Genomic DNA, 19,722 nt, shown 5'->3' with positions numbered 1-19,722 from the left:
GATATTTGTTAATTTCCTATGTGCACTTATCATTCATTCTGTTACCGATGCTGTTATAACCATACTGAGAATTCCCTTTAAATATTAAAGTAACAACTTCCATCCTGATAAGTTAAATGTCTATCAATTTCTAACAATATTCAAGAAGTGGATCATAAGTAAACAGAAAAAAATGGTGAAGTAAGAATGATAAATTGAGGGAAGTTTAGCTGAAATCAAATATTCTTCTTAGGAGATCTATGTGTCCTTGTATGAACAGGTATGTGAAGTTTGTGGAAGTATGTGTACTTGTATGAACAAGTATGTTGATTTTGGAGAAGTATCTGCACTTGAATGGACAGTTATGTGGACTATTAAGATATGAGTACACTTGTATAAACAGGTATGGTGTCTTTGAATATGTATGTGCACTTGTCCGAACAGGTTTCTGAACTTTTGGACATGTATGTGCACTTATAAAGAAAGGTATGTCCACTTTGGAGATGTTTGTGCCCTTGTAAGAATAGGTATGCTGACTTTGGAGCCATGTGTGCTCTTGTATGAAAATGTATGTTTACTTTGGAAATGTGTGTGCACTTGTAGGGACAGGTATGTGGACTCTTGAGATGGGTGTGCACATGGATGAACATATATGTGGACGTGGCTTGCTCATTTCATTCACTTGGGTCAGGGTCATAAAAAAGTGTGCCTGGCACTCATATACTCATCAACAGAGCCTGCTGGTTTCTCAGTATCTCACAAGACTAAATCAGAGCAAACTTAGGGAGACAAAAAGAACTGGTTTCTTCACCTCAGGCTGCTCCTTCAAATATCCATCATGTCTGTAACACAGTATCATTTAAGTATGAAGTCTGATTAGCCAGATCACTAGATACACACACACACACACACACACACACACACACACACACACACACACACGAGTCTAAGAACCTCTTTACATCATCCCAGCCCCCTTGCAACTTCTCCATTGGGGCTGGGGATCTGAACTCAAGTCCTCATGCTTGCACAGTTACCACTTTACAAACTGAGCCCTCCCCACAGTCCATCACCAGCTAATTCTCATCTAAATATGGTATTTAAAGACACTTCTCACCCAGATGCCAGTAACAAACAGATATCAAGCTGCCTTAAAGTAATAAAAAAAAAGTGTTTGAAACAAGGAGATTCTTAGTTGGTTGTAAAGGTGAATAACAATGTCACATAGGTGATGCCACATTGCAGGAAAGGAGCCAGGAAGACTCTTAGAAATAACGTTAAAAATGAAGTTTTCTTCTGAAGCTTCAGAAAAATTTAAACAGTGTGAAAGCTAGAGTGAGGTAAACCCTTCATCAACAGAGAGATGGAGGAGACAAGTAATGAGACATGGTAATAATTACGTTTGGCAATGCACTGGATACATTTAAATACCCACAAACTTTTCAAATGGAATTGTCTGTACCAAATCCCAAACTAAGAACCAGAGAAACTGTTATTACCAAGTAGAATGATGTCTACCCTAGCTCTCTCTTTGCTTGGTGGGAGGGAGGCACATATCTCTGACCTCACTTGAAAATGGAGTTGCTGACTCTGAGTTCCTGCGGGCAAGATCCTTGACCCCCAAATCCAGGCCTCTGCTAAAGAAAGAGGCCTCAGCTGGAGAGTTCCAGTTTCCAGTGAGATCCAACTATCATGCAAAACCTTCCCAAGTTCCAGCTCAGCCCTTGTCCTCTTCCACCAGCTATTGGCCAGAGGTGAGTCTGGGCCCAAATGGGGCTGCCTGTCCCCTACAACCTCTCCTCCCCCCGCCCGAACTCCCTGGGTTGGCCCCTGATCCTGCTGCTCCTGTCCCCTGTCCCCATTGAGAAGACCCTTGGAGGTCTGATACACCCCCACCCATCCCCACTGCGAGCCTACCCCCCTACCCTGTGCCCTACCCTATCCACGGTCCTGCGGTCCTGCGGCTCTGGTTGAACACTGGGTCAGAGGGTGGAGCCAACAGTCCACCCTACTTCGGAGACTTCTAGGAGAAACTCTGAACAAAGGAGACCTGACTATCCACGCGGGACCACTTGTAATTTCCGCCTGCTTGGTCTCTGACCCCACCTCCAGTCCTCTGCTGGAATCCCAGGCCCCTCCCAGAGATCCGACTATCTCTGTGGGACCACTGTGAGTACCTGCTGGCATCTTCTTCTGGATCCTCATCCTTGACCACATCCCTGTCTGTGGAGAAACCTCCTAGAGAGCTTGGACCACACAGAGCTACAGATATTGAATCTCAGACGCACATAAGCCCATCGGGGAAGTACCATAGAGAGAGGGGGAGACCCGACCAACACCTACTGGAAGAAGCTATGGGAAGAAGGCAATACAAGAGAACACCTAACAACAGAAAGACAAGCATGACACCACCAGAATCTAGGGAAACTACACCAACTAGAATGGAACACAACAACAAAGCAGAGGAAGCAGAAGGGAATGACTTAAAAATTACCATCATAAAAATGACAGAGGCCTTCAAAGAATATGTGAGAAAATCCCTTAAAGAAATGGAGGGAAAAAAACAAAACAAAAACGTGGAAGAAATGAACAAATTCTTTAAGGAAAGTACAGAAAACCAAGAAAAAACAATTAAGCAGGTGAAGGAAACAGTTCAAGACTTGAAAACTGAAATAGAAAAAATACAGGCAACACAAACTGAAGGAATGCTGGAAATAGAAAAGCTGGGCAAAAAATCGGCAACTACAGACACAAGCATAACCAACAGAATTCAAGAGATGGAAGAGAGAATCTCAGGCGCAGAAGATAAACTAGAAGAAATAGATTCATCGACCAAAGAAAACCATAAATCCAACAAATCCTTAACACACAACATCCAGGAAATGTGGGACACCATGAAAAGGCCAAACCTAAGAATAATAGACATAGATGTAGGTGAGGAAGCCCAGCTCAAAGGTGCTGAAAACATATTCAACAAAATCATCGAGGAAAACTTTCCAAATCTGAAGAAGGACATGCCCATGAAAGTACAAGAAGCATATCGAACCCCAATAAGGCTGGACCAAAGAAAAAAGACCCCTCAACATATAATAATCACAACACCTAGCATACAGAATAAAGAAAGAATATTAAGAGCAGTGAAGGAAAAAGGACAGGTAACATATAAAGGCAGACCTATCAAAATTACACCTGACTTCTCCATGGAAACCCTCAAGGCCAGAAGGTCCTGGATAGATGTTTTAAAAGTATTAAGAGAACACGGATGCCAGCCTAGGCTACTATATCCAGCAAAATTCTCAATTAATATAGATGGAGAGAACAAGATATTTAATGACAAAACCAGATTTTCCCAATACGTATCTACAAATCCAGCCCTACAGAAAGTATTGGAAGGAAAACTCCAACCCAAGGAAGGTAACTACGCCCATAAAATGTAGGCAACAGATAATCCAACTACAACAGAATCCAAGGGTACAGCAGAACTAATATATTCACAATACCACTGCCAACGACAAACCTAAATCAAACAAGCATCAACAATCAATGGTCCTTACTCACCCTCAACATTATTGGTCTTAACTCACCTATAAAATGACACAGGCTAACAGAATGGATACGAAGACAGAATCCATCCTTCTGCTGCATATAAGAAACACATCTAAGATTCAAAGATAGACATTACCTCAGAGTAAAGGGTTGGGAAAATATTTTCCAATCAAATGGAAATAAGAAGCAAGCAGGCGTAGCTATCCTAATATCTAACAAGTTAAATTTCAAACCAAAATTAGTCAAAAGAGATGAAGATGGTCATTTCATATTTATCGCAGGAGAAATCCATCAACACAAAGTCTCAGTTCTGAACATCTATGCCCCTAATACAAAGTCACCCATTTTCGTAAAAGAAACACTACTAAAACTCAAAGCTCATATTAAACCTCACACGCTTATAGTGGGAGACTTCAATACACCACTCTCAACACTAGACAGGACCACAAATCAGAAACCCAACAAAGAAACAAAAGAATTAACAGAAGTTATGTCTCAACTGGGGTTAACAGACATCTATAGAACATTCCATCCAAAGACAAAAGAATATAACTTCTTCTCTGCTCCACATGGAACCTTCTCTAAAATCGACCACATACTAGGTGACATAACAAACCTCAACAGATACAAGAGAATAGGAATAGTCCCCTGTATCTTATGGGACCACCATGCTTTAAAATTGTAATTCAACAACAACACAAATAGCAGAAAACCTCCAAACTCATGGAAACTGAACAATGTGCAATTGCACCACTCCTGGGTCAAAGAAGAAATAAAGAAAGAAATTAAGGACTTTCGAATATTCAACGAGAATGAGGATACAACATACCCGAACCTATGGGACACCTTGAAAGCAGTGCTACGAGGGAAGTTCATTGCACTAAGTGCCCATATGATAGTCACATAAGAGAATTAACAGTGCAAATGAAAGCCTTAGAACGAATTCACCCTGTAGGAGTAGATGCCAGGAAATAATCAACTTGAGGGCTGAAATCAACAAAATAGAAACCAGGAAAACAATACAAAAAAATCAATGCAACAAAGAGTTGGTTTTTTGAGAAAATCAACAAGATAGATAAACCTTTATCCAAATTAATGAAAAAGCACAGAGAGAACATGCAAATTAACAAAATCAGAAACAAAAAGGGGAACATAACAACAGGCACAGAGGAAATCCAGACAATTTTCAGGTCATACTTTGAAAATCTGTATTCCACAAAAATTGAAAACTCAAAGGAAATGGACAAATTTCTGGATATGTATCACTTAACCAAAATTAAATCAAGAACAGACAAACAACTTAAATAGACCTATAACCCGCAATGAAATAGAAGCAGCCATCGAAAGACTTCCAACCAAAAAAAGTCCAGGGCCAGATGGATTCAATGCAGAATTCTACCAGACATTCAAGGAAGAACTAATACCACTACTCCTCAAACTGTTCCACAAGATAGAAACAGAAGGTTCATTGGCAAACTCTTTTTATGAGGCCACAATAACCTTGGTACCCAAGCCTCACAAAGACACAACTAAGAAAGCAAACTGCAGACCAATATCCCTGATGAACATCAATGCATAAATAAATAAAATACTGGCAAACCGAATTCAAGAATACATCAGAGAAATCATCCACCATGACCAAGTAGGCTTCATACCTGGAATGCAGGGATGGTTTCACATACAAAAATCTATCAACGTGATCCACCATATAAACAAACAGAAAAAGAAAAACCATATGATTATCTCCCAAGATGCGGAAAAAGCCTTTGACAAAATTCAACACCTTTTTATGATAAAGGGCTTGGAGAGGGCAGGGATAAAAGAAACATACCTAAACATAATAAGAGCAATATACAGCAAAACCAACTGCCAACATCAAACTGAATGGAGAGAAACTTAAGCCAATTCCTCTAAAATCAGGAACAACACAAGGCTGTCCTCTCTCTCCATATCTCTTCAATATCGTACTGGAAGTTCTAGCTAATGCTATAAGACAACAAAAGGAGAGCAAGGGGATCCAGATTGGAAAGGAAGAAGTCAAACTGTCTCTATTTGCAGATGATATGATAGTTTACATAAGCGACCCAATAAACTCTACCAGGGAACTCCTGCAGCTGATAAACGCCTTCAGCAAACTAGCAGGATACAAGATAAACTCAAAAAAATCAGTAGGCCTACTTTTTTAAACGACAAAGAGGCAAAGAAAGAAATCAGAGAAACATCATCCTTTACAATAGCCACAAGCAACATAAAGTATCTTGGTGTAACGCTTACCAAACAAGTAAAAGACCTATATAATAAGAACTTTGTGGCTCTAAAGAAAGAAATTAAAGAAGATAGCAGAAAATGGAAAGATCTCCCATGCTCTTGGATAGGTATGATAAACATAGTAAAAATGGCAATCTTGCCAAAAGCAATCTACAGATTCAATGCAATCCCCATTAAAATCCCACCACAATTCTTCACCGACATTGAAAGGTTAATAATCAACTTTATATGGAAAAACAAAAGACCCAGGATAGCCAAAATAACCCTATACAATAAAAGAACTTCAGGAGGCATCACCATTCCTGACTTTAAGCTCTACTACAGAGCTATAGTTCTGAAAACAGCCTGGTATTGGCATAAAAATAGGCAGGTAGACTAATGGAATCGAATTGAAAATCCTGATATTAACACACACACCTATGAACACCTGATTTTCTACAAAACAGCTAAAATTATACAATGGGGCAAGGACAGCATCTTCAACAAATGGTGCTGGCACAATTGGATGAGGGTGTGTAGAAGACTGCAGATAGACCCATGTCTGTCGCCATGCACAAAACTCAAGTCCAAATGGATCAAAGACCTCAACATCAATCCAGCCACATTGAACCTCTTAGAAGAGAAAGTAGGAGGTACCCTTGAAAAAATTGGTATAGGAGACCGCTTCCTGAACATAAATCCAGGGGCACAGACACTGAAAGAAACAATTAATAAATGGGACCTCTTCACACTTAGAAGCTTCTGTAAGGCAAAGGACACAGTGGACAAGACCAAACCGCAGCCCACAGACTGGGAAAAGATTTTCACCAATCCTATATCCGACAAAGGGCTGATCTACAAAGAACTCAAGAAACTAGTCAACAAAACACCAAATAATCCTATTAAAAAATGGGGTACAGAACTGAAGAAAGAATTCTCAATGGAGGAAATAAAAAAGGTGAAAGACACTTAAGAAAATGCTCCACATCCTTAGCTATCAGGGAAATGCAAATCAAAACAACTTTGAGATACCACCTTACTCCTGCCAGAATGGCAAAAATTAGAAACACCAGTGATGACTTATGTTGGAGAGGATGTGGAGAAAGTGGAACACTCCTCCACTGCTGGTGGGAGTGCAAACTCATACAGCCATTTTGGAGATCAGTATGGCGGTTCCTCAGGAAAATGGGAATTAGTTTACCACAGGACCCGGCAATCCCCCTCTTAGGCATATACCCAAAGGATTCACATCCATGCAACAAAGACATCTGTTTGTTCATAGCAGCACTATTTGTAATAGCAAGAACCTGGAAGCAACCTAGATGCCCCTCAATTGAAGAATGGATAAAGAAGATGTGGCACATCTACACAATGGAATACTACTCTGCAGAAAAAAATAATGGAATCTTGAAATACGAAGGCAAGTGGATGGCACTTGAAGAAACCTTCCTGAATGAGGTAACCCAGTCACAAAAAGAGGAACACAGTATGTACTCACTCATATATGGATTTTAGAGCTAGATCAAAGGATCACCAGCCTATAAGTCACACCACCAGAGGAACTAGGATACAAGGTGTATTCTAAGAGATTCATATAAAGTCCCTCACAGAACTGGTAATGGACAAGTCCCCCAGAAGTCAGGGGAAGTAGGAGGGCAGTGAATGGAGAGAGAAGTAGGAGAAAACAAGGGGGAGGAAAGGAAAACCTATGAGAACAGGAAGATTGAGCCTGGTTAGGAATAGAAGATAGGAAAGAAGGAAAGAGAGAGACAGAGAGAGAGAACATAAAAGATGGAGCCAATATTGGTTTGAAGATAAAATTGAACACAAAGAAAGGTCTAGAGAACTACAAGACTGCTGCCAACTAACTATTTGAGCTTCCGTGGAAAGGCTATCATAAATGCCTTTCCCGGAGAGTGAGATCAACAACTAACTTATCCATGGAGCCCTCAACTAATGCCTGTTGAAAACAGGAGCAAACACCCATACATAAACACTGAGTCAAACTAGAACCCAGATGCAGATGGAGAGGACAAGACCAGGCGGCAGAAACACATAGAGACAGCTTACCTGAACAAGGAGGAGCTAATGGCCACTAGACTGATAGCTGGGAAGCCAGCATGGGACTTATGCAGGCCCCCCTGAATATAGGTCTCAGCCAGAAGGACTGAGCAGTCTAAAGGACCTCAGACAGTGGAGCCAGGATGTATCCCTGGTGCACAAAAGGACTTTGCAAACACATCCCCCATGGAGGGATAACTGCCTTAATCTAGAGACAGGAGAGAAGCCCTAGTCCCTACTTCACATGACCTGTCAGATCTACATGACCCCAACAGGATGGCATTCCCCTACATATGGAATTGGGGTGGGGTGATCGGAGGGGAGGGTGGTTAGAGTGCATGTGAGAGGGCAGAGAGGGTAAAAGGGAGGGAAGGAGGGAGGGAAGGAGAGAGGGAGGGAGGGAGGGAGAGGGAACTGGGATCGACATGTAAAATAATAAATTAAATCTAAAAAAAAAAAAAATGCTTTGACTCCAAAATTTAAGTTGAAGGACACGTTTCTGGGGAAAAGGATTTCTATTTTTGTTTCCACAGAAAATGAAAAGATGTGGATTCCTTCCAGACTAATGTGGTTTGATCAAGCCAGACCACCTGAAACAGAGTACCAGGTGATCCTACATTCAAAACAGCTGGACAAAGCAGCCCTACAGACTACAGCCAGGATATCTGAATCTTCTTCAAATCCCCCATGACAGCGCCCCTTACCAGCAGGAAGTAGTTTGGAAAGAATGACACCCAAATTCCCAAATATTGTCTATAAATGTTTGTTTTCATTTAAATGGACTTGGTTATATAAAATAAATTTTAAAAAAATTTAAAAAAAAAAGAAAATGGAGTTGCTTTCTTACCAATTATCCATGTTTACACATAAAAGTTGAATTTATAAAGATCAAAACTTGAAACAAAAAGACAACTGCAAGTGATTAATTGTATGGAACTTTTTTTTTTCAAGTGCACATTGGTTTCCTGTTTCCATTCGTAAAATATACCACACAATAATGGTGGCACAACCATCCATTGCCTTATGGTGTTGTAAGTCAAGAAAGACATTTATCTCTCATCATTCTACACACTAGCTTCAAGATACCATCAGAACTCATGTCTGCCAAGCTCTAGCTTCCTGGACTGCACATAGATGCTTTCTCTTCCTTCCTTTCTTAGGCTAGGGATCAGTTGTCCTCACACATTTTGTAAGGGTACCACTCCACTCAGGAGTGCTGGAGTTCCTCCCGAAGATCTCAACCTCAAAAAACCACCATACTGCAAATTAGGCAACACACAACCACATTAATCTTTGCTATCAAGTTCACAGTCTATTACAAAATATGATTAATAGCAACCGGAGTGTCTTGCCTTTGAGTGTCTTTCATGGAAACATGATGCAACTCAGTTCTTACTATGTCGAGAATGGTTTAAACAGGTTATGCAAATATATATACATATATATGTAAATATATTCTAGAAACTACTGCTTAGTTCTGAGTAGATGTTCACAGTGTGGCTGGAACACAGGTGGCTGCATGGGTGGTGAAATAACATTATAGGAGTGACAGAGATAGGGGTGTGGGGGACAAGAAAATGTTCGTATTTTGAAAATGTATTGCTTCGATTAGATTCTTTACCAAGTAGTGATGTACTCAAAGTGGGAAATTGGGTTCAATAGTTTCACACAGTGCCTTTGTATAACACCACCTGCCAAATTCTGACAGAAATGCAGATTTTGCTATTAAAAAGAAACAAACTCAACCAGATGATGTAGCATATAGCTGTAATGCCAGGACTCATAAGGTGAAAACAAGAAGGCCCCAAATTTGGGGCAATGCTGGACTATATAGCAAGAGCCTATCTCACAAGAACAAGAGAGAGAAAAAAGACAGAGGAAGAAATAAGGAGGGTCAGGAACAATAAAAAATAATGTGCAAGAAAAATATCTGTACCATATGTGATGGGCAAAGAATTACTCTCTCTGATATCCACATTCTTCACGTAGGACAAATTCAATAGAATATACAATAACATAAACTTCCAGAAGAGAAATCAGTGTCTAAGAAGGACATAATATGGTCCCAAGCTTCCAAGCATTAGCAATGATGAACTACAGAATAAAAGCAGGGGCCGCATATCTGCTCACAGCATAGACATGTGAATCATCATGGCAGCCAGAAGGCAGCCATGTACTAATATTTACTAAAATGTAAAATCACACATGTTTACTTCCCCAACAATGTTACACTTGGGAAATAACTACAGAGAGAGGGCATCTGTGTAAGCAAATAAAGGGTCAAAGCTCTCCCGTTTGGCCTATTTTTATATAAAGGAAGAGGAATCCTTGGTCATTTTAACTGGAAGTATAGGGCCCCGCATGGACCCCGAGGCACCTTGAGCAAGCCTGAAGCTGTTGGCAGGAAGTTCACGTCTTCCTGCTTCCTTGCTCTCCTCCTTCTCCCTGCTCCACCCCCGTTGTCATTGGTACTCTTCCTGTTTTGCTAACACACACATGGTGGGGAGGAGCTGAGTCTGATAAGCCGGCTATTTTCCGCTGTCTGTAAGTCAGTATATAAGCCCACTCCATTCCTTCAATAAACGGTATTTGGCGTTCCAACATTGCTGTTGAACGAATGGCCCGCTGTCTTGTCTCATATTTCAATCTGTAGGCCTTCGCCTGATTTGTGGAACAGATTGTAGCATGGGTGCTACATGGAAGAAAAAGGAATTATAACTTCCCATCTGGAAGGGTATGTGAGTCTTCAGACAGAACAAACCACATCTGGTAGGATGTTTCCCCAACCCAGCTTGGCCAAGTTCAGAATAATGTGTCCTATGATCCAATCTTTGTGACAGTCAATATAAAAAATAAAAAATTCCTAGTTATTCCCATGCAATTTTGCATCCTATGAAAAAAGAGATGTTCCGAGCAGGCTCAGTCTCATAGGGACCTAGTTTGAAAGTAGTGAAGGTTCTGAAGGGAACTTCCTAAGTGCAACTGTTGGGTTTCATCTGCTACAGTGGGACTTGTGAGTAGAACACTTAATATCTTATAAATTGCAGAGGAATAAAATAAAAGTTTCAAATGCCAACTGTGAAATAAGTTTGGTGCATTGTAACTGCTGTTGTCAGTAGAGGTTTTGTTCTTTTTAATCTTCAGACCAAATAATTGTCAAAAATAATATTAACTATCCCAGATATCTAAAAACCTAAGGGAAATTGTCACAAATATTTTGTCTGTGTATCCTATTACTCTGAATTATAAATCTATTCTTCTCACTAGATCAAGTTAGGTACATGTTTGCTATATGTTACATATGTAGGTACATATTAACCCTTTTCTCACAGGCCTTAAGAGAAAACATGATGTCTCCTTAGTGAAATAGATTTTGGCTTGTAATTTTGTAAGATTTATACAAACAAACTTTCTGGAGTTGCCTGGATAGTCCTTGGTTGTGACATTCTCTACAGGTTGGTTTATATTTGGATTTTCCATTGCTCTCTTGAACCCCCAAATTCCAGCCTCTGGGCAGATGTCTTCTTTGCAGAAACTATAAAAATATCTGCGTAAAATATCTGCTTAGTTCAAGAAGACAGACCAAAATGTAGTGCCACTGGGGACTTTCCCAGCAATAGAGCCCAGAAGATGACTCTGTAAAATCTGGAAGTCCACAAACACCACCCATGTGTTGGATCTTTCCAACAGCAAACATGAGGTGAGCCCCTCTCTCTAAGGGGAAAGGTGAAGCACAAAGCAAATAAGAAAGAAGATGAAATGGATAATCCAGTTTTGAAAAAGTGTTATTAATAGTACCCAAGAGAAACAAAGATGCTGTATATAACAAGGACACAACGTTCTTTTGTTTGTTTGTTTGGTTGGTTGGTTGGTTTTGTTTGTTTGTTTGTTTGTTTGTTTTAAGCTCTTGGAAACTGAAAAAGAGTCGTGGCAAGAATGGAGAAGCAAAACAGGAAGAGTGACCACAGTCGGTTTACCCTGACAAAGCACTGGGTAAGTTGTTCCAAACCATCTGAAGAACTGATGGTCTCACCTGCGACGAGGAAGGGGATTCCGAGGAGGGAACTGGCAGGTCCAGGGTAGCAGCTGTGCAGGGAAACCACTGCCCACAGTGGAGAAGCTAGACTCCACAGCAGCACGAGACTCCCAGTAACACTTCCGTTCCAACACTTGCCTGCGTACCTACTGCATCCTAAGCAGCAAATGGCAATAAGGTTGACTTATTCTGAGGGAAGTGTGCCACAAAACTCTGTGTGTGTGTGTGTGTGTGTGTGTGTGTGTGTGTGTGTGTGTGTCAAAGACATTAATAAAAACAAAAGTTCTGCAACACTGGGACAACTGGGACAACATTAGAATCCACCTCATAGCATCATGAAATACCAAAATTAAAGTACTTAGTATACCTCCTGGCACATACTGATGGGAACAAGCCAATAGCTCTCATTTATTGTGGGGAGCCCTGGGTGAGTGAAGTACTCAGTCAGTGGTAATTGTTTGACATGAGCACAGCCATATCAAGTTCCATACCCTGTAGCCATGGGAAAATGATGAGGCCTCCCCAGTGGGTGAGCCTCAGAAGGATGGCAACACCTTCCTCTGCTCCATCTATGGATTTTAACTGTGTGTGCAGCAAATGCCCACCATAGCCTTCTGCCCTGGAATGTTTGTTGCATGGAGACTGTTCCCCTACGCAGATTGCCCCTATCCAGATTGCTAACCCGGCTTCATTTTTCTGTAGGGAGTGATCCGGCCTCCTTGTTCAACTGTATATAATAAATACTCTGACTTTCTGTGTGCTGCACTTCTCCATGGAAGAGTCCACCCCACCCAATCCTTGCTTTTCCAACTGTGTATGCATGCCATTTCCTCATTCCCTTGCCATGCCCAGTCAGGTCAATCCTTGGAAGTCGTGTTAAGAACAAGGCAATTGATATCATTATTTTATCAGATATCTATTACTCTGACATATACCTAAGGCAATTGGCTGGTAAACACAAAAGATAGATTTGGGGATAAGGTTTGGGAGGCTTCTGCCCATCACAGGTTCGCCCCATTACTTTGGGTGATGCAGCACACTATGGCTGAGAACGTTTGGAGAAAGGAAAACAGACTTGTGAAATGGACCCGCTAAAGACCCTCAGAGGTTCCTCTCTGAAGCATCAAAACTAGGGTGGATTTAATTACGCCATGGAGCAGAAGAGAAGAAAGAATAAGATAAGCAAAGGACCGAGCCAAAAAACAGACTTGTCTGGGGGTAGGGTGGAGGACAAGGGAGGGAAACGCATTTAACAAACTTGGGTACTGTGTTGAAGAATGCGGAAGGATAAAGCAAATAAGAAGGGTGAACTCAGATCATACTGAGCCCTCGATGCTTTATACCTTCACACCTTCCAGAAAAAAAGGAACTGCCCTCGCAGGGTCCCCTGCCTATCTCCTGGGTGAGTGGACACTCAGTGACTACATAACTGACATCCGCTGGCACAGCTCTGAACTAGTCATCACATTGTTTCTTTGCTAATCCCTTTGTGTTAACAGGCTACATCTAGGGAGGTAGGAGGGAGGGGAGGGGTGGAGGAGAACATGAGGGATCAGGAAGATCAAGGCACAGGACGAATAAAGAAAGAGAGCTAGAAGAGATACCTGAATAGAGGGAGCCATTATAGGTTTAAAGAAAAATCTTGCACTAGGGAAATGTTCAGGCATCCATAAGGATGACCCCAACTAAGAATCTAAGCAATAGTGGACAGGCTACCTTAAATGCCCTTGACGACTACCTTAGGTACCATCCTAGAATCTTCACACAATAGCTGATGGAAGCAGAAGCAGACACTCACTGCTAAGCACTGAGCTGAACTCCTGGAATCCAGTTGGAGACAGAGAGGAGTGATGAGCAAAGTGGTCAAGACCATGCTGGGGAAACCCACAGAAACTGCTGGCCTGAGCAAGTGGAATTCATGGACCCCAGTCAGACAGCTGGGGAACCAGCATAGGTCTGCACCAGGCACCCTGAATGTGGATGTCAGTTGGGATACCAGGGCAGTCTATGGGACCTCTGGCAGTAGAACCAGTATTTATCCCTAGTGCACAGACTTTGGGAGCCCATTCCCTATGGAGGGATACTCTCTCAGCCTAGACACATGGGGGGAGGGCCTAGGCCCTGCCTCAAATGATGTGATAGACTTTGATGATCCCCCATGCACATTCAGTCGCATTGAATGAAAAGTAATAGAAAGCATTTTATTTTTAGGAGTATTTGACTTCTACCCCCTCTGGGTCATTCATTTAGGACAGCCTCTCCCTCTCTGTTCCCAAAGCACTCGTACCTAACTGGACACTTTCCAGACATGCTGACATTTAGAGATGTGTGTGTCAATGTGCCTTTTCTCTGAAGCCACCAGCTGCATTTGGGCTAGGGATGTGTGTATACATGTTTGTGTGGGTGTGTGATACACGGTGTTTCTAGGCCAGAGCACAACATCTAGTGCCATTCTGTTCTAGAATTAATATGCCTTCCCAGTGAGAAACCACTTTATACACTTAAGGATTAATAAAGGAAAATGCTCACTAATGCAGCATACATCCAGCCTTGGCTAATGCTCAAAGAGGAGCCAGCCATGAATAGAAGAGCTTACTAACTTACATACACCTTAGGCTCATGCATGTCACAAACACTGTCATACTTAAATCTCTTTTATGTCCTGACCCCAGGTTGCACTTTGAACCATCTAACCAGACACAGGAAACCTAGCCTGGCTCCCTGGGCAGATGCCACATTGAGGCAGCAAAGACAATGCCAGACTTGTTTCCTAATTATAGCAGTGGTGTCCCTTCCCAACAGTTGTCACCTGGGCCATCTCGCCTGTATGATTTTCCTGGTAAGAGGACAGGGCACTTAATGGCAGACTGGGACTTAATTGAGGCTGTGACCCTGTGCCGACCCCTTGAGCTGCCCATTGGAGGTATGTTCTCTGCTATGGGGATGGGCCTAATAGCAGGTTGGCTGTCTCTTTTTGTCATGGGAATGGAGTCTAATTACAGTAATTACATGTCAGTTCTGCTGAACTAACAGTAGGTAGCATCCTGCCATCCTAAATTTTGCTTGCCTCTAACAGACCTGGCTAGGACACTGCTTATCTCTGGGGTATTTTAGAGGCAGAGCTCTTTTAGTTATATTTTACTTGGTGTGACTTAAAGGCTTAAACAAAACCATTAGTCAATCATAGCATCAATTCTATCAGTTGCAGTTTCTTCTATATCGGTTCTTTTGGAGTTGTCCACCTTGTTTTCTGCAGTGGATCTTCAATGGTCTGGAACTTACCAAGTAAGTGGCTGGCTAGCCACTGTCTCCTTTCCAGCACTGGTATTTCAAGGGCATATTTAAAAAAAAAAAGCTGGATTTGGGGGACAAACTGAGGTTCTCATGATTGCACAGCAAGCTCTTTACCAGTGAAGTCATCCCTCTGGCCCCAACTTCATCTTAAGGATAGTGACTGTAGCTAAATTGTATTGATAGTTCTCCAGGATGGCACCATACTCTGTGGATCACATTTATTCACCAGTTAATGTCCCCTCACTGTAACCAATCCCCAGGACTTAAGCCCATGGCTTTGACTGTTTTATACCACATTGATTGGCTCCATTGGTTGGGCCTATGGTGAGATAACACAGCAAGATTCAAGCCATCAAGTGCTCAGAATGAAAGGTAAGGCTAATCCTGGGTTCCCATAATACCCCACACAGCAGCAGCACCACCACACAGTCCTTCCCAGGTCATTCCAGGTGGTGAAAGCTGGAAAGAAGGTATGTGTGACAAGACTAACTCAAACAACAGTGAGTATTGCAGTTTCGAAGCCTAATTTACAGTGTGTCATGAGGATCTCTAGACAACCAATGCCCTTCCTTGACACACAATGGTGTGTCAGATCTAAGTTCGTCATAAACAGACAGAAAGCTTTGGAATGTGCTAGTCCTAACCAATGGAAGGCTAAGAATGTGGCCGAAGGACTGAAACCTGCTTCTCTGCAGCCCGTGAAAGTATTTTCAGGTTGCCTTGAATAGTGACTTTCTTTGTTCTGCTACAGTAAAACCTCACAGAACTCCTTCCATGAAGGAATCTGCATCCTGAGATAACCCAGCGCCAAGTTACTGCTTCTGGGTCACTCCTATTTGGCTCTAGAATAAACTCTAATCTTCCCTTTGAGATGGAAGCTGTGTTTCTATGACCACAAGACTCAAACAGACAGTTCCTTGAAGTGGTTCTTTTATCCCCCCCCTCCCCCGCCCCCATCCTACAGGTAAAGAAACTAAAGAGAAGTTAAATATGAAATCTTTGTACCTACAGCTAGTTAGGAACCCAGTTTGTCTGATCCCAAGACTACACCTTGCCCAGGGTCCCCGAGTGCCTCTCGGCAGGGGCAGAGGCCACCTTGTTCACTGCTGCCACCTCTGGACCCAGTTTGGTGCCAGGCACAGGCGTGCTCAGTCCATGGCTGGCACTGTATGCAGCAAGATGCCAGCGTGTGCGCGCCTTTGCTGTCACTGATTGGTTGTCAGCTTCTCTGCTGTGGAGGGTGATGAAGGATGTCCTTCTGTGTGCTGTGAATATATGTTGCTCTAAGTGGTTGGTGTATAAACCTGTTTCAGCCAATGGACAGACAGGGCTTAGCCAGACAGAAAATCCAAACGGGGATAGAGAAAGGTGTAGCATCTGCCCAGGAAGCAAAAGACTCTTCTCTGGTAAGTCAAGACACTGTGGAGATACACAAATTAAGAGAAGAGCTAGCCAATAAGAAGCCTGAACAATAGGCCAAACAGTTTGTAGTTAATATAAGCCATTGTGTGTTTATTTGGGACTAAAAGGCTTTGGAACTGGACAGATCAAATACTCCAACCCACAGAGGGGAGGGAAATACCAGCGCAAAACCCATCTGCCTGAGGGCAATTCGTCCAGCTGCCTTTGACACACATGGTGTGGATTCAGAGTTAGCACTCAATTCAAACAGAAGAAAAAGACTCTGACCCGTGTGACCTGAAGGAGGACTCTGAAGTCCAAGGAAAGGGAAATGAGATTTTTATTCTGGAAAATATTCTATCTAATATAATCAAGATGTGACCTGAAGCTGGCTGCTTTGCGAGGAGACGTGATGCTGGCTGATACATGCTGTTGAGGTTTTAAGGAATCTAGAGTGTGTGCTTCAAACTGGGCTATCTTTCTGCTGTGCAACGTCCAGGGATGCCAAGAGGGCAGAAATCACATGCAAACTCCAGCAGAACCAGATTATCTGGAGTGTATATAATACACAGAAATACAGAGTTACAGAATGGCTCACTGTTTCTGCTTAAGTTGGGAAAGATAAGACTTGTGGCAGAAATGGTTCAAACTGTGCAGTGTATAAATCTGTAGAAATCATTTTGCCGAGGCTTTATTCCAAACAAAATGTGATGGATTGACATATGTTTCAAGAAGTTCTCTTTATATGAGTGGTTAAAATCTATAAGGATTATTCTTTGAGACCTTGAAAGGGCAAATTGACAAATGGTTTATGTGAGTATTTAGAATCCAATGCCTCAAACCTTGACTGAAGATATTTCACGTGAGAACTAAAAAGGGAAAGGAATAAGGTAATAAATAGTGAAGGTGAAGAGAATAGGTGAAGTCAGGGCTTCTCTCTTGGCTATAGCAGGCATCACTGGCCTTTCATCTAACATCTTCACATCCTTTGCCTTCCAAAGAAACTGCAACCAAGGAAGCTGGCATGAGGGGCTGGCACATAGCAACAACTGGTGAGCATGGCTTGTGGGGAGCATGGCTTGTGGGGAGCATGGCTTGTGGGGAGCATGGCTTGTGGGGAGCATGGCTTGTGGGGAGCATGGCTTGTGGGGAGCATGGCTTGTGGGGAGCATGGCTTGTGGGGAGCATGGCTTGTGGATTGTGCTGCAGCCATTCCGGAGCTTCAATGTGGCATTTAAGAACACCTTCGGATAAAAGAAAGTAAAACTTGGGAAGAGATGATCCAGATGAATGGATTTGTGGCTCATCCTGATGGGAACACTTGGGGGAGCACTCACTCACTCACTTTGAGCCTCAGTCTTTGCATCTATAAGGCCTAGGGATGTTTTCATTACTTTCAAAGCACAACAAGAAGAACTCTTGGGAGTTGCATTATGAATACATTGACAAAATATTTAATTCCTTCGGATACTTCTTGGTTTATTGAGGGTATGTCAATCCTGCTAATGTTTCATCTGGCAGCAACTTTGTGACAAGTGGGAAGTGACATGAATGAACATATCATTGAAGTCCAAAGCTGCTTTGGAATGTTTAACTAGGCAAAGATGTGTTACATTTGTTTATGTTGCAGAATATTACTCCAACTGTGTAAAAGTTTGTTACATTTGTTTATGCTGCATTTATTTAATGATGTAAGGATGTGTGTTTTATTATGTAAAGCTGTGTTACATCTGTTTCACCTTGTCTGCCTAAGGTACCTGAATGGTCTAATAAAAAGCTGAATGGCCAAGAGCTAGGCAGGAGAGGAATAGTCAGGCCTACCAGGCAGAGAGAATAAATAGGAGGAGAAACCTAGGCTCCTGGAGGGGAGGAGAGAAGGGGAGGGGGGAGAGGAGAGGAGAATGAGGGACATGCCCAGGGCAAGACGCCAGGCAGCTGCCAGCCAGTAAGATATGAGAATTAGTGAAAGTAAGATATACAGAAAGAAAGAAATGGTTTTAAAACAAACAAACAAAAAACAAGACAAAAGATAAAAAGGCAGACAAAGAGAAATGGGTTAATTTAAGTTGAAAGAGCTAGACTGAAATGACCAGGCCAAGCATTCAAAACTAATAATAAAATTCTCCATGTCATGATTTAGGAACTAGTTGGTGGCCTAAAAGAAAAAGCCTGGCACACAAAGCTCAAGGCATCTTAGTAAAATTAACTGATAAAAGTGACCATTATCACAGTCTGCACAGGAAGGTTCCAGACCCTGAACATAATGTGGGGAGGAAGAAAAAGAGGGAGAACACTATGCTGTTTAGTTTTGAGTCCTGGGGTTCTTGACTCAAATCTAACCCAGAGGACAGGGTCTCCATCAAGTCAGGGTGTGAATGCAGACCTCATGTAAACCTCAGTAACAAAACAAAATGGGAGTGAGATGAAGGAGGGTAGCAGGCTCAGATGGAGTGAAGAAGCCTCCAGGCAGGGAGGGAAAAAAGCAGAGAAGCTAGAAAATATGGGGACTGAGCACATTTTGGTTTGGTTGAAGCAAACACTAGAGCCAAAAGTACAATGATTTGCAGCCTGTCCCCCAGCCATGAACCAGTTCATCCTGTCCTTCAGCGATGAACCAGTTCAGTCCCCCACATTTCATGGTAATGACAATCTGGGTAGAAATCTAATCCAACTAAAACAGCTGGAGATGAGAGCTCATGTCATTTGGGTGGAGTTCTTATGACAGAATCCGGGTGGCTCCTGGAGAAGGGAGACACACAGATGTCAAATATACTTATCCGCTCCCTCTCTGATATGATAAGTATGGTCCAGCAGGTAGGAGGCGGAGAAGAGTCTGTGGCATGATACATAGGTCTTTCCCATCCAGATCACGCCAACAATAAATCTCTTGTCTCTCTAAACTAGCTTGTCACTGAATCTTAGTATAGTAATCAAAAGTTAGCTAAAATGAGGAGAAATCTAGATTCTATAAACACATATTGTAGGTTTTATCAACATGTAAGGAAGCTAGAACAATACTGATGTGTTGGAGATGTATAAGCAGGCATTAAAAAATCTGGGAATACACATCTCTGAATAAAAATTAAAATAGTTTGAGATTCAACTTAACCTCATTATTTTATCATGTTTTTATTTTGTGTTTTTTTATTAATTCTTTT

The 19,722-nt window shown here is 42.0% G+C and overlaps 1 protein-coding gene across 2 annotated transcripts in view; it reads left to right on the top strand.

Annotated features, from left to right (window-relative positions):
- Window positions 1-19,722, top strand: part of LOC127222937 (alcohol dehydrogenase 6-like) — a 214,805-nt gene that overhangs the window by 103,182 nt on the left and 91,901 nt on the right. The window lies entirely within an intron of this gene.

The sequence above is a fragment of the Phodopus roborovskii genome, unplaced genomic scaffold (assembly GCF_943737965.1).
Source record: "Phodopus roborovskii unplaced genomic scaffold, PHOROB, whole genome shotgun sequence".
Lineage (NCBI taxonomy): Eukaryota > Metazoa > Chordata > Mammalia > Rodentia > Cricetidae > Phodopus > Phodopus roborovskii.
Note: the sequence above shows the minus strand (reverse complement) of the source record. Positions and strands in the feature narration are given on the sequence as shown.